We start from the raw sequence: 14,903 nt of genomic DNA on the forward strand, positions 1-14,903 counted from the left end.
ACCTAGATTGGAGTACAGTGGTACAATCGTAGCTCACTGCAGCCTCTACTCCTAGAGACTCAATTGATCATCCTGCCTCAATCTCAAGTTTTTATTGTTGACCTTATAAATCATTCAGTACATTTAGCTAGGAGTACAGGAATGCACCACCACACTCAGCTAATTAATTTTTTTTTATTCTTTTGTAGAGATGGGGTCTTGTTTTGTTGCCCAGACTGCTCTACTGCTCTAACTTCTGATGGCAAGTGATACTCACACCTTTGCCTCCCACAGTGCTGGGATTACAGGAGTGAGCCACTGCACCAGGACTGAGATTTTCAGGTGTATCACCAGTGAGAGCACTTTCCTTTTTTTTTCTTGCTTTTTTAATTTTCTTGAGCACTGGCCTAAAGGAAAGACCTGACTACTTAGTGTGAAATGGTAGCCCCATCAACCTCTGCTTTGTCTCTTATGCCCAAACAGTGCTCTGCTATTCTGTGGGTCTTCTACCACCTCCAAGGGATGGCTTAGACCCTAAATACCCAGTGTCACTACTCTGTCCCCATTCCTCACCCCCAGCAGGTGGCTCCTTCAAGTGCTCCACAGTCTTCAACCCTCAGCTCAGCAACGTATATCTTCACTCCACTAGGCTGATGGATGGGCCTTTGTGTAGGCATGGGTTATACTGTGTACTATCACTATTATTACACATTACATTTTAGTTCACCTTTTGGTCTCACGTCTGTCTCTCTCACAAAATGGTTACGTTTCCTGAAGATAGTGGCTATGAAATGACTCACATTGTAAGGAAGAAATATGAAAAATATATAAAATAGTAACGAATTTATGTCACATACATACACACACATAAAGAGGAAAAAGTGGAGGGAAATATGTGAAGGAGTTATAGGTAGTTGTCTCTGAGTAGTGGGGTTTGTTATAAGAATTTTTTTCTTATGCTTTCTCTATTTCAAGTTCTCTACAGTGAAAATAAAGTAGTTTTATAAAATTAAAATACATAAGCATATTGCATATCCTAGACCTGTTAGAAATGAAAATGGAGCTCTTCACTGAACAGAAATATTCTATGCCAAGTGCTTTAAAAATATTTTAAATTTTCGTATTTAGAGTACTTTGGAATGTAGTGAGTGTTTAATACGTTTAGACCAATGGATGAATAAAGAAATTGAATGTGACATCTCTGCTTAAACTAAGTGAGTTCTTCTAAACATGGAAATCCTCTATGCCATTAATCCTGAAAATTTTGAAGCTCCCTAATATGCTTTTAGTTTTGAGTTTCTCCTTACTCCCAAGATTCTCCACCAAAGAAAGGCCAAGTTAAATACATTTGAAATTATAAGCCATGTAACAACAGAGGTGTTCTTAAACACATCTAGATCTAACATCGTGGCCTGTGCCTGTGTATTTCTCTTAAATTGAATGAATAATTATCTCATTTACTTAGCATAATTTACTATATACATCTATAAAGTCCTACTTGAAGGGAGATAAAAATATTTTAGAACCTTCTATGTTTCTTAGCCTTATGAGCCCACGTTAGATCCTGCTTATCTGAATAAAGTGAAAGAAAGCCATATTAAAAATGATAAATCACATAATTGTCAGCTAATTAGTGGAGAATATAGGGCTTTTTTGAAAAAAAAAAAACTTTTTGCTTTGTAAAATGTCTAACATACTGGAATAAGACATTTTAAATAATAAATTGGTAAATTATAAAGATAATAGTGAATAGGAGAGCATTCCTGTTTAGGACTAAAGTAAGCATAAACTGAACACAAACTGAGCAAAACCTTGAGATAAATTCAGTAGATCTCTATTTTATATTATTTCAGAACAATTCGAAAATGCTAAATTCAATTAGTAGACTTTTCTGATTAACAAAGATTTATTCTATATGCTACTGATAAATGCTCAACTTTCAAATAATTTTAATTTTTCACTAAAATATATTATCAACACCTTTACAATGCACGTATGTTCATAATGTAGTTTAAAATCCCACAGGATCTCAAAAACTACTATTAACATGTGATTCAACGAAGTAGATTGAGGTTTTATTTATAGCACTATAGTAGCTTCTGAGGATGATGTGCAGAAGTCCAAGACATAGGTCCTACCCACAGAGAGTTGTGATATTGATGATAAATGATATATGCTAAATAGATTGCATATGGTCTTTTGCAAAAGACATCCTGCAAAAGGGATGTGATGAGTGAAAAATGAAAAGGTGAGTGAGAAGCTTTTTTCTAGAAGTCCAGGAAAGGGGGAAATGTTTCTAAGAATCCAAGCAGGATTTAGATCATTGGAGGCAAAGGAAGAAGATAATAGGGCAAAACATGGGTTACATGCTCAACAGTGTGGTGATAGGAAAGTAATTTCTGAGACAGAGACAAGAAAAGCCTGAACTAGAAGATTTATGCAAAAGAATAGTAAGTTGCAAATTCAGAGCTGTAATTAGCACTACAAAGGAAACCATTGTGAATGTCTGGGTGCAAAATAAGACCTGACTGCCACGTGTGTTGGTGTATGACTTTAGTCCCAGCTACTCAAAAGGCTAAGGGAAGGGGGTGACCCCCTGAGCCTAGGAGTTAAGAGACCAGCCTGGGCAACATAATGGGCACCCACCTTGTAAAAAAAGACTCAATGATTGACTAAATTTTACTCAATGTGGAAACTATGGTAGAAATTTTAAGCTTGGGTAAGTGAAGTTTAAAAGATTAAACCCATGGTTATTTGGGTTTATAATCAATGAATAAGCATTATACTAAGAAATTCATTAATTTAGGAATTTGGAGAGTAATGACTGTATATTCATTATTTTTATATTATTTGTCTCCATACTTCATATATTTTATATGACAATACAGATTTCTCTGAATGGAAAATGTTATTTACCTACTGACAAAATTATTATAATTCTGGAGAGTCCAATTACAGTATCATTACTGAGTACTTAGAATGTAGAAATGACAGTTTGGAATAAGTTATTTTAAAAGCCAAAAACCATTTTAGTGTCTTATTAACTTTTGCATTCCCCAAACTTATCACAGCATCTAGCCCTGAGCAGATGCTCAGCAACTATTTATTCAATAAATGAATGATGTATTTAATTAGTTGAGTCTTAGAAATTTCAAATCAACTCACTTCTGTTGAGTTTATAACAGGACTAAGAATATGTTTGGTTTTGGTGGGCAGGAGAATGTAATCCATTGTAGTTGGCGTAATGTAATTCAAAATCTAGTAATACAAGTATGTTTTAATTAGACAAATTAAATAATTAACTAAAGTTAATTGTCATTAATATAGAACCTCTAGGCTATGTGTCATCAGTAGCTCTACATGTAATTACATTACGAATTAAACCTCTCAAACTGGTCAGAGCTTCCTATCAGTGTTCTTTAAAATTCGCTTTAACCGGTATCTTCAACTTAATTCATCTTTGTGGTGTTTCCTGTTCTTTCTCCTCAGAGTGATTAAAACATTAATTGTCATCTATTTTTTTTTTCTGGTTTACTTTTAAATCCGGATACCTTAACTGTATCATTTTCTTCCAAATTGTTTTTAAGGAAAAATTTTGACAATTAAAGTAGTAGCAGCAATAATAATAATAATTTCGTCATTGTAAAGATATTAATTCCTCATTATTTTTTACATAAATATTACTTTTAGCCTTTTAACTTTGAAGATGATTACAATGAATTGGTTTGTTTTTACAGAAGAAAGGGCCAATGCCATCTAAATTTTTTCAGACTGTTATTAATTACTTTATTATTGAACTTTAAGAATTCTTTCCTTACAAAAAAAGATAACATGTCAGCAAGAAAAACATATGATCACATGAATTTAAAAAAGGAAGAACATACAATGGCATTATGTCTGAAGGCCTTAAAGAGGATTTGACTATGAACATGAAGACATTTCTTTATTGTAGAATATCAGCTTTTGTTATTTATTTGTACTACATTATTTGGCCTGAAAAATTAGTTTAAAATCTCCAATTTGGCGTTTAGGAACTAACTTTTTTAACATGATGAGCTTTCATATCTCTTCAGTTTCTTTCTTTTCTGACTATACTTTGAATTTTAAGGTAATCTTACAATTTATACTTTGACTTGAAATGTATACAGACAGGCGGAGAAAGAGGTAAACCAGTGTTTTCTTAAACGACCATTAGGAAAAGAGAACTATTGCCAACATGGAAATAAAATGCTATCATTGAGTCTATCCTAAATTTTGTTCTCAATTTGTAATATGTAATATGTTTTAAAAAAGCATAAATATCAATTGTCTACAACAATTTTAAATCCTCAACAATAAATTATTATAATATTCCTATGTATAGAACTTGTTTCTATAATTTTTTTCTTTTGAAAATTTTTAAAAATTTGTATCAATTTAAAGAACCCAAGTGCAGTTTTGGTACAGGGATATATTGCATAGTGGTGAAGTTGGGGCTTTTAGTATAACTGTCACCCTAATTATGTACACTGTACCCATTAAGTAATTCTCGTTCCTCACCTCTTCCCACCCTCCCACCCTCCTATACTTCCCAGTCACCACTGTCTATCATTCCCTTTATGTTCATGGGTACACATTATTTAACTTCCACTTATAGGTGAGAACATGAAGTATTTGACTTTGTTTCTGAATTTTTTCACATAAAGACTTCCAGTTCCAACCATGTTGCTGTAAAAGATATGATTTTATTCTTTTTTATGGCTGCATAGTATTCCTATATATATGCATATATATCTATCTATATCTATATATGTATATATACACACACACACACATATATATATGTATTTCATATTTTGTTTATCGATTCATCCATTGATGACACTTAGGTACTTCGGATGATTAACTGTAATTTTGTTTTTAATCGTACTTTAGATTCTGGGTTACATGTGCAGATCATGCAAGATTGTTGCATAGGTACATTCATGGCAAGGCACATCACCTGTACCTGATATTTCTCATCAGGTTATCCCTCCCCACCCTCCCTCCCACTATCCCTCCCCACCCTCCTTCCCACTAACCCTCCCCTATCCCACCCAACAAACCCCAGTGTGTGATGCTCCCCTCCCTGTGTCCATGTGTTCTCATTGTTCAAAACCCACCTATGAGTGAGAACATGCAGTGTTTGATTTTCTGTTCTTGTGTCAGTTTGCTGAGTATGATGGTTTCCAGGTTTATCCATGTTCCTACAAAGGACACGAACTCATCATTTTATATGGTTGTGTAATATTCCATGGTGGTTATGTGCCACATTTTCCTTGTCCAGTTTATTACTGATGGGCATTTGGGTTGGTTCCAGGTCTTTGCTGTTGTAAACAGTGCTGCTATGAACATGCTTGTATGCATGTCTTTATAATACAATGATTTATAGTCCTTTCGGTATATACCCAGTAATGGGATTGCTGAGTCAAATGGAATTTCTGTTTCTAGATCCTTAAGGAATCCCCACACTGTCTTCCACAATGGTGGAACTAGTTTACGCTCCCACCAACAATGTAAAAGTGTTCCTATTTCTCCACATCCTTTCCAGCATCAGTTGTCTCCAGATTTTCCAACGATCACCATTCTAACTGGAGTGAGATGGTATCTCAATGTGGTTTTGATTTGCATTTCTCTAATAATCAGTGATGATGAGCATTTTTTCATATGTTTGTTGGCTTCATATATGTCTTCTTTTGAAAAATGTCTGTTCATATCCTTTACCTACTTTTGGATGGGTTAGTTTATTTTTTTCTTGTGAATCTGTTTTAGTTCTTTGTAAATTCTGGATGTTAGCCCTTTGTCAAATGGATAGATTACAAAATTTTTTTCCCATTCTGTTGGTTGCCAACTAGCTCTAATGATTGTTTCTTTTGCTGTACAGAAGCTCTCAAGTTTGTTTGGATTCCATTTGTCTATTTTGGCTTTTGTTGCCATTGCTTTTGGTATTTTAGTCATGAAGTCCTTCGCTATGCCTATGTCCTGGATGGCTTTGCCTAGGTTTTCTTCTAGGGTTTTTATGTTGTTACATCTTATATTTAAATCCTTAATCCATCTGGAGTTAATTTTAGTGTAAGGTGTCAGGAAGGGGTCCAGTTTCTGCTTTCTGCACACTCCTAGCCAATTTTCCTAACACCATTTATTAAATAGGTGATCCTTTCCCTGCTTGTTTTTGTCAGGTTTGTCAAAATTAGATGGTTGTAGATGTGTGGTGTTGCTCCAGAGGCCTCTGTTCTGTTCTGTTGGTCTATGACTTTGTTTTGATACCAGTACCATGCTGTTTTGATTACTGTTGCCTTGTAATATAGTTTGAAGTCCAGCAGTGTGATGCCACCAGCTTTGTTCTTTTGTTTAGGATTGTGTTGGCTATGTGGGCTCTTTTTTGGTTCCATATGAAGTTTAAAGTGTTTTTTTTTTTTTTCCAGTTCTATGAAAAAGGTCATTGGTAGTGTGATGGGGATAGCATTAAATCTATAAATTACTTTGGGCAGTATGGCCACTTTCACAATATTGATTCTTCCTAACCATGAGCATGAAATGTTTTTTCATCTGTTTGTGTCTTCTCTATGTCCTTGAGCAGTTGTTCGTAGTTCTCCTTGAAGAAGCCCTTTACCTCCTTTGTTAGTTGTACTCCTAGGTATTTTAGTCTCCTTGTAGCAATTGCAAATGAGAGTTCACTCTTGATTAGACTCTCTGTTTGTCTGTTATTGGTGTATAGGAATGCTTATGATTTCTGCACATTGACTTTATATCCTGAGTCTTTGCTGAAATTGCTTATCAGCTTCAGGAGAGTTTGGGTTGAGATGAAGGGGTCTTCTAAATATACAATCTTGTCATCTGCAAATAGAGACAGTTTGACTTTCTCCTTTCCTAATTGAATACCCTTTATTTCTTTTTCTTGCCTGATTGCTCTGGCTAAAATTTCCAATCTTATATTGAATAAAATTGGTGAGAGAGGGCATCCTTGTCTAGTGCCATATTTCAAAGGGAATGCTTCTGCTTCTAGTTTTTGCCAATTCAGTATGATATTGGCTGTGTGTTTGTCATAAATTGATTTTATTATTTTGTGATAGGTTCCATCGATCCCTAGTTTATTGAGAGTTTTTAGCATAAAAGGCTGTTGAATTTTGTTGAAGGCCTTCTCTGCATCTGTTGAGATAATAATGTGGTTTTTGTCTTTGATTCTATTTTTGTGGTGGATTACATTTATAGACTTGAATATGTTGAACCAGCCTTGCATCCCAGGATGAAGCCTATTTGATTCTGGTGGATAAGCTTTTTGATGTGCTGTTGCAATTGGTTTGCTGGTATTTTATTGAAGATTTTTGCATCTATTTTCATCATGGAGATTGGCCTGAAGTTTTTTTGTTGAGTCTTTGCTTGGTCTTGGTATCAGAATGATGTTGGTCTCATAAAATGGGTTGGGGAGGATTCCCTCTTTTTTGTATTGTTTTGAAATAGTTTCAGAAGGGATGGTACCAGCTCCTCTTTGTGCATCTGGTAGAATATGGCTGTGAACCTGTCTGGACCTGCACTTTTTTTGGTTGGTAGGCTATTAATTGCTGCCTCAACTTCAGCCCTTGTTATTGATCTATTCAGGTTTTCAACTTCTTCCTGGTTTAGTCTTGGGAGTGTGCAAGTGTCCAGGAATTTATCCATTTCTCCCAGGTTTACTGGTTTATGTGCATAGAGTTGTTTGTAGTAATCTGTGATGGTAGTTTATATTTCTGTGGGATGGGTGGTGATGTCCCCTTTATTGTTTTTTATTGCATCTATTTGATTCTTCTCTTTTTTTCTTTTTTGTTAATCTGGCTAGTGGTCTATTTTGTTGATCTTTTTAAAGAAGCAGCTCTTGGATTTATTGATTCTTTGAAGGGGTTTTTGTGTGTCTCCATTTCTGCTCTCATCTTAGTTATTTCTTGTCTTCTACTAGCTTTTGAGTTTTTTTTTATCTTGCTCCTCTAGCTCTTTCAATTTTGATGATACAGTGTTGATTTTAGATCATTCCTCACTTCTCATGTTGCCATTTATTGCTATAAATTTCCCTGTAGACACTGCTTTGAATATGTCCTGGAGATTTTGGTATGTTTTGTCCTTGTTCTCATTGATTTCAAAGGACATCTTTATATCTGCCTTCATTTGATTGTTTATCCAGTCAACATTTAGGAGCCAGTTGTTCAGTTTTCATGAGTTTGTGTGGTTTTTAGTTAGTTTCTTAATCCTGAGATCTAATTTGATTGCACTCCAAATCAGATTCTGAGAGACTGTTTGTTAGGATTTCCATTCTTTTGCATTTGCTGAGGAGCGATTTACTTCCAATTGTGTGGTCTATTTTAGAATAAGTGTGATGTGGTGCTGAGAAGAATGTATATTCTGTAGCTTTGGGGTGGAAAGTTCCACCCCAATGTCTATTAGTTCCACTTGTTCCAGTTCTGCATTCAAGTCCTGGATATCCTTGTTGATTTTCTGTCTTGTTGTTGATCTGTCTAATATTGACAGTGCAGTGTTAAAGTCTCCCACTATTATTGTGCGGGAGTCGAAGTCTCTTTTTAGGTCATTAAGAACTTGCTTTATGTTCTCCTGAATGGGTGCATATATATTTAGGATAGTTAGCTCTTCTTGCTGTATTGATCCTTTTGCCATTACATAATGCCCTTCTTTGTCTCTTTTGGTCTTTGTTGGTTTAAAGTCCATTTTATCAGAGACTAGAATTGCAACCCCTGTTTTTTGTTTTTTGTTTTTTGTATTTTTGCTATTTGCTTCCATCCCTTTATTTTGAGTCTATATGTGTCTCTGCATGTGAGATGGGTCTCCTGAATACGACATACTGATGGGTCTCAACTTTTTGCCCAGTTTGCCAGTGTGTGTCTTTTGATTCAGGCATTTAGGCCATTTACATTTAACGTTAATATTGTCATGTGTGGATTTGATCCAGCCATTTTGTTACTGGTTGTTTGTTTTGCCCACTGGTCAATGCAATTTCCTCTTTGCATCATTGATCTTTACCATTTGATTTGTTTTTGCAGTGGCTGGTACTGGATGTTTTTTTTCAGTGTTTAGTGCTTCCTTTAGGAACTCTTGTAAGACAGGCCTTGTGACAACGAAATCTCTCAGTAATTGCTTGTCCATAAAGGATTTTATTTCTCCTTTCCTTAGGAAGCTTAGTTTGACTGGATATGAGATTGTGGGTTGAAAGTTCTTTTATTTAAGGATGTTGAATATCGGCCCCACTCTCTTCTGGCTTACAGAGTTTCTGCTGAGAGATCCACTGTGAGTCTGATGGGCTTTCCTTTGTGGGTGATCTGACCTTTCTCTTTGGCTGCCCTTAGCATTTCTTCCTTCATTTCAACCCTGGTGACTCTGACGATTATGTGCCTTGGGGTTGCTCCTCTTGAGTAGTTTCTCTGTGGGGTTCTTTGTATTTTCAGTATTTTAATGTTAGCCTGCTTTGCTAGGTTGGGGAAGGTCTCCAGAATAATATCCTGAAGGGTGGTGTTTTCCAGCTTGGATTCATTTTCCCAGTCCTCTTCAGGTATACTGATCAAGTGTAGATTAGGTTTTTTCACATAATCCCTTATTTCTTGAAGGCTTTGGTCATTTCTTTTCCCTCTTTTTTCTCTTTTCTTACCTTCTCTTTTTCTTTCACTGAGTTGATCTTCAATCTCTGACATCCTTTCTTCTGCTTGATCCATTTGGCTATTGAAACTTTTGTATGCTTCGTGAAGTTCTTGTGCTGTGTTTTTCAGCCCCATCAAGTCATTTATGTTCTCTTCTAGGCTGGTTATTCTAGTTAGCATTTTGTCTAATCTTTTTTCAAGGTTCTTAGTTTCTTTGCATTGGGTTAGAACATGTTCCTTTAGCTCAGAGAAGTTTGTAATTACCCATCTTCTGAAGCCTGCTTCTGTCAGCTCCTCAAATCATTTTCTGACCTGTTTTGTTGCCTTTCTGGTGAGTCGTCATGATCTCTCTGGGGAGGAGAGGCATTCTGGACTTTGATGTTTTCATCCTTTTTGTGCTGGTTTCTTCCCATCTTTATGACTTTATCTATCTTTGAACTTTGAAGTTGGTGATTTCGGATGGGATCTCTGAGCGGATGTCCTTTCCGTTAAATTGGGGTTATTTCTCCTGTATAAGGCTTTTTTTTTTTTTTAACTTAACACAGGTGTCAGTGTGCTGCTTGAGACAGTTTGTCCATTGTCTATCTGTGGAGGCTGCTGGGCTGCCTTGGTCTCAGCCAGGCTGCCGTTTATTCTTCACCTGGTTTCCACTTAGGCTGGTGGGATTAGCCCTGCCTTCCCAATGGCAGGCTTCTTTCCCTCTGCCATGCCCACTGCTCCTGATGGAGTTCCTTCTGATGCATTAACTGCTAAACTCTACAGGGAGAGGGATTCCCGTTGCTTGATCTTGTCGGGGTGGGGCCTGTCTGGGTGTATCCCCCTCCCCGCTTTCAACTCTCCCTTCTGTGGGACGGGCATTTCCTTCTCACGAGCTTTCTTTGTCTCAGCCAGGGGGCATTTTCCTGGGTTGTTTGCTGCTAGAGTCTCAGAGTGTAGCACTGTATCTGATTCAGAGTACCAAGGAGGTGTCGCCCCCCTCAATCCTCTGTTCCAGATACACTTTCCAGGTGGGGCAGTGCCATGCCTTACCTCAGCTTCCCCCCTTTGGGCTGTTTTTGCTGCCTTTCTTTGGATCAATCCCGCTGTTCAACCAATCCCTTTAGAATGAAACAGGTACCTTGCTCAGAGACACAGATATCCCTCCGGTTCTGTGTCTTACTCGGTGGGAGTTACACTCTGGAGAAGCTCCCTTTCAGCCATCTTGGTCTAACTACCAGTTTCCTTACTGTAATTCTTGTTAGGCCTGAACAATAACTGTAAACTTTTTGTGGTTTGGGGAAAATGCAATTAAATTATCTAGTTCAAAAAAATAGTAATGATTCCACTTAATTATATTTCTTCTACAGTTCAGATCATTATAAACGCTAGTGAAAGGATTTCTCTTCAAAAAGCGCATCTTGATATACAGCGAAAACATTTTTTTCCTGGAGATTTAGGAAATGAACTTATCCCCTGTGAAATTAATTGCTGTCAAAAATGCTTCAGAAAATTATTCTTTTTAACTTTACCCATTCTTTTGAATCATGCCCAAGAGTAATAACTCTCATGTCTGTTGGAGTGGTTAGATTTAAAAATGTAGCCAGAGTGCTTTTTAAAATACCCTGGAGACATTTGATTTGTAAAATTCATAGGATCTGCCATACTTATATATTATCTTCACATTGCAATTACCTGATAGATAATTGTCACTAAAATAATTATATAAAGGCATATCTCTCCAATGGACAAGGAAAAAAAACTGTTTTAACATCATTCTGGTCGATTGAATTTGGAGGCTTGAGAAAACTTTTAAGCAAATCTAACTAAATAAATGTGCACACTGGAGAGCAGAATGGCTTTTTGTTTTTAATCCATTAAAGGTCCTTTAATTTCTTCACAGTGCTCGTCTGTCCCCTCTCAACCATTTCCCTTTTGAGAACTAACATTTATACAGTGTCAGTGAGAGAGTAAAAATCCCCCACTGATTTCAATGAACCATCTAAGCAGGTAGTTTAAATAGAGTTCCAGGAACTCCCAACCACAGGTCTTAATCAGGGGCCATAAGCATCTAGGTCTCTGTGTTTTTACCTGGGAGATAGAAAGAGGGCCCTTAGAAGTGTTTAAAGAAGAGTATATTCTGAATATCTTGGGGGTTTTATGCAGCAAATGAAAACACAAAAAATGCTGATGAGATATCTTAAGAAAGTTAAACATGCCTCTGAAACTCAGTGCTCCTGGTGGACTTCCTTAGAAAACTGTGTAAGTAAATTTTAGCACTGAAATGAAAAAAATGAAAAGGTGGTTTATTTCAGTTATTCTTAAAAGAGTGATGGGAGCAAATAGCTTAAGAGTATATGGAGATTGACCCTGTTCTGTACCACATTGTCAGTTAATAGTGATTGTGCCAAGAGAGCAGATTCGCTCTGCTCATCTCATCATTATAACCCAGTTTTTTTTTTTTTTTGTTTGTTTGTTTGTTTTTTTCCGTATGGAGAGTATGCTTGTAGCTGATTGGAATTCTCCAGTGTGGCATAAATTGGACTCATTCTCTGACTTCCATAAACTCTAATACTGACCCAGTTTTTTGTTCTTTCTTTTTATAATATAATCTTTCCATTGTTATCCAGTGTTATCTGTTTCCCAGTACAGACCAGCAATGGCATTGTATTTGCCCTTAAAAAGGCATGTAGATTAGAGCTATCTAACTCATTGTGTTTTATAAGGTAAGAGGAAGGTAAATAGGCCTACCACTTTAATATCTACTTTCATGTTAGCCATGGACTGCAAGGAAGTCACCGTTAGCTTAAAACTATTCACCTGTGTCAGAGTGGATTGCCCTTGGTCTTCTTAGAAAATTTTGATACAGTTGCCCAGTTATGAGAAAATGATTTCGGCATTGGGTAATAACATGCAATTAATCAATTTAACTGCAAAAAGCTGTCATTATAAAGTATACAATTCATAATAATTTATTCAGGTTTATTTCATTTTGGGTATGAAAAACTAAGGATACATTTTATTTCATATTAACTGAAACTCTAATATAGATATTAATCATTCCTAATGTAGCCATTAGCCACAGTTTCAATGTGGTGGAATTCTTCACACCTTTCTCTAATAATTGATATTCAGCAGTAGAAATCTTTATATTCTTGGATATTTCATTTACATATTAAATTTGATTCTGAGGATCTAATTCTGTAGAAACATAATTGGAGAAAAAAAAGCCTGAGTCAGACCAGTTTGGCCAAATGGAGGGAGGTAGCTGGTATTAGGAAAGAAGAAACGTGGAAAGTTCCAGCTCTGAAATAAAATTGGTTTGGAGTTCATTTTCATTTGTTTGTTTTTTGTTTTACAAGTTCTCCAGGGTCTGACAAGTTATTTAATCCTCTGTTTCCTTATCTATACAATTGAGATTCTGCAAGACACCCTCTTCAGATTGTTTTAAGATTAAACGAGTTAATAAAAATATGATTAGCATCTGGCACATAGTAATTCCCAGTAAGTATTTAATAGTAGATATATGTACATCCTCCCCCACCCCCCAGCTCCCCCCAAAAACTACCATTTGCTTTCTGGGAATTACTATGTGCCAGGTGCTACTATACAAACACAGACACACCCATATATATATTTGGAGCCACGTAGAGAAGGCAGGGACAGAATAATTCAAATGGATAAATATGCTCTGGAGCCAGAGAGACCTGGACTAAACTCCACTTTCGGCTTCGTTGTTTTGTGGTCATGGGGGTTCTACAGAATAACCTCATTGAGCCTCATTCCTTTGTAAAACTGGGATGATTTAACACACACAGAAACACACTAATTTTAGAATTTGGGATGACTTCCCCTCTTTGGATGAGACTACTTTTATCCTTTAGTTTTGTAATGAAATATAAATTACAAAATAGCAAGGAATTTCTAGTCTAAGAGCTTCATTTCCCTTTTTCCTCTAGTAATCAAGCTGACAAATAATACCTGAATATTCCTTGCACTGTTCCTAGCTGTCTTCTTTAGTTTCTCCTGTCCCTAGACCCTAGAACTACAATTGCTGTTCTGAGATGGAGGTGAACCAGAGAGTTTTCTGAAGCTTCATTCATTCATGTTTCTCCCCCTCACCCCATACACATACAAACAGTCTTTTCCTCTCATACATTCTTAGAGTATTTCTTTATAAGTTTGTTCTTTAGTGGCACTAATCTTATAGTAGGACTCAGACTTTGAAACTGAAACACTATAAAGGCAGGTTTTCAAAATGTGGTCCTTATATCAGCAGCATTGGCCTTCCTTGGGAACTTGTTAGAAATGCCCCACCCTTGACTTGCTGAATCTCTGGAATTGTGGCACAGCAATTTGTGTTATAAAGTTCTTTCAGGTGCTTCTCTGATACCTGAAAACCACTGCTTTGGACACAGTGCAGTCATCAAAAACCAAGTTTCAAAGGAAGTCTCACAGATACTGCAAACTCCTCCTCTGTTAACATAGGTAGGCATTTGGAAAAGGCCCAGAGATTTTGGCACACCTTCTTTAAAATCAGTAGACATAGTATCTTAATGCCTTCAGCTTCCCTGGAGAAATGAATGTTGTGATGCAGCAGTATTAGGGGGATTGCAGGTTCCACATAGATTTTAAATTTTTTAAAATGTCTCCTATCAGTTTATTTCAAGATTATTTTGAGTAATCAGTTCTTGCTGCATTGTATAGTTTCAACAAATGACAGTGGTTTTCATTATTACTACTTTCAAACAAATCATATATGCTTAATTTAAAAACTTCCATTTTCTTTGTATATTAGTCACCTATAATTTATAAGTCACTCTGCTAGTCTTGGAAAGACAAATATGACATTACTTTAAATTCAGGGAGCTTGAAATCAGGCTGAAGTTCATGTGTTTGTTTGACTCACAGGTTTTTTAGCTTTTATGATAGCCAGATACATGTCTGATTTTGTTTACCTCTCTATACCCACATAGTACTTGGGTCTTAGTTCATGTTTTAGGAAAGATTTCTTAAATTAGGGAATGAATGCCTGAATCCAAATACCTGTGGAAGGAAAAGGTCCTCTGTCCTTTGTCTAGCTGGACTTTTTTCCCCAAAGGAACCTAGGAAGTTTTGTGTGTAAACTGAGTAAGCCAACTAGAAACCTCTACACAGCAGAGACTCAGAAACACTAATCCTGCTCTTTACACACCATTAAGACTGAGCCAGGTGTCCTGCACACTCAACTACACCGCAGTCTCCAGCTTGACATTTCAACTTGAGGAGGTATAGTGTTTTTAAATGCTGGTTCTAATGAGACAAAAAATAGCC

The 14,903-nt window shown here is 36.4% G+C and overlaps 1 protein-coding gene across 43 annotated transcripts in view; it reads left to right on the forward strand.

Annotated features, from left to right (window-relative positions):
• Nucleotides 1–14,903, forward strand: part of NRXN1 (neurexin 1) — a 1,160,645-nt gene that overhangs the window by 172,892 nt on the left and 972,850 nt on the right. The window lies entirely within an intron of this gene.

Source organism: Callithrix jacchus, chromosome 14 (assembly GCF_049354715.1).
Source record: "Callithrix jacchus isolate 240 chromosome 14, calJac240_pri, whole genome shotgun sequence".
Classification (NCBI taxonomy): Eukaryota; Metazoa; Chordata; class Mammalia; order Primates; family Cebidae; genus Callithrix; species Callithrix jacchus.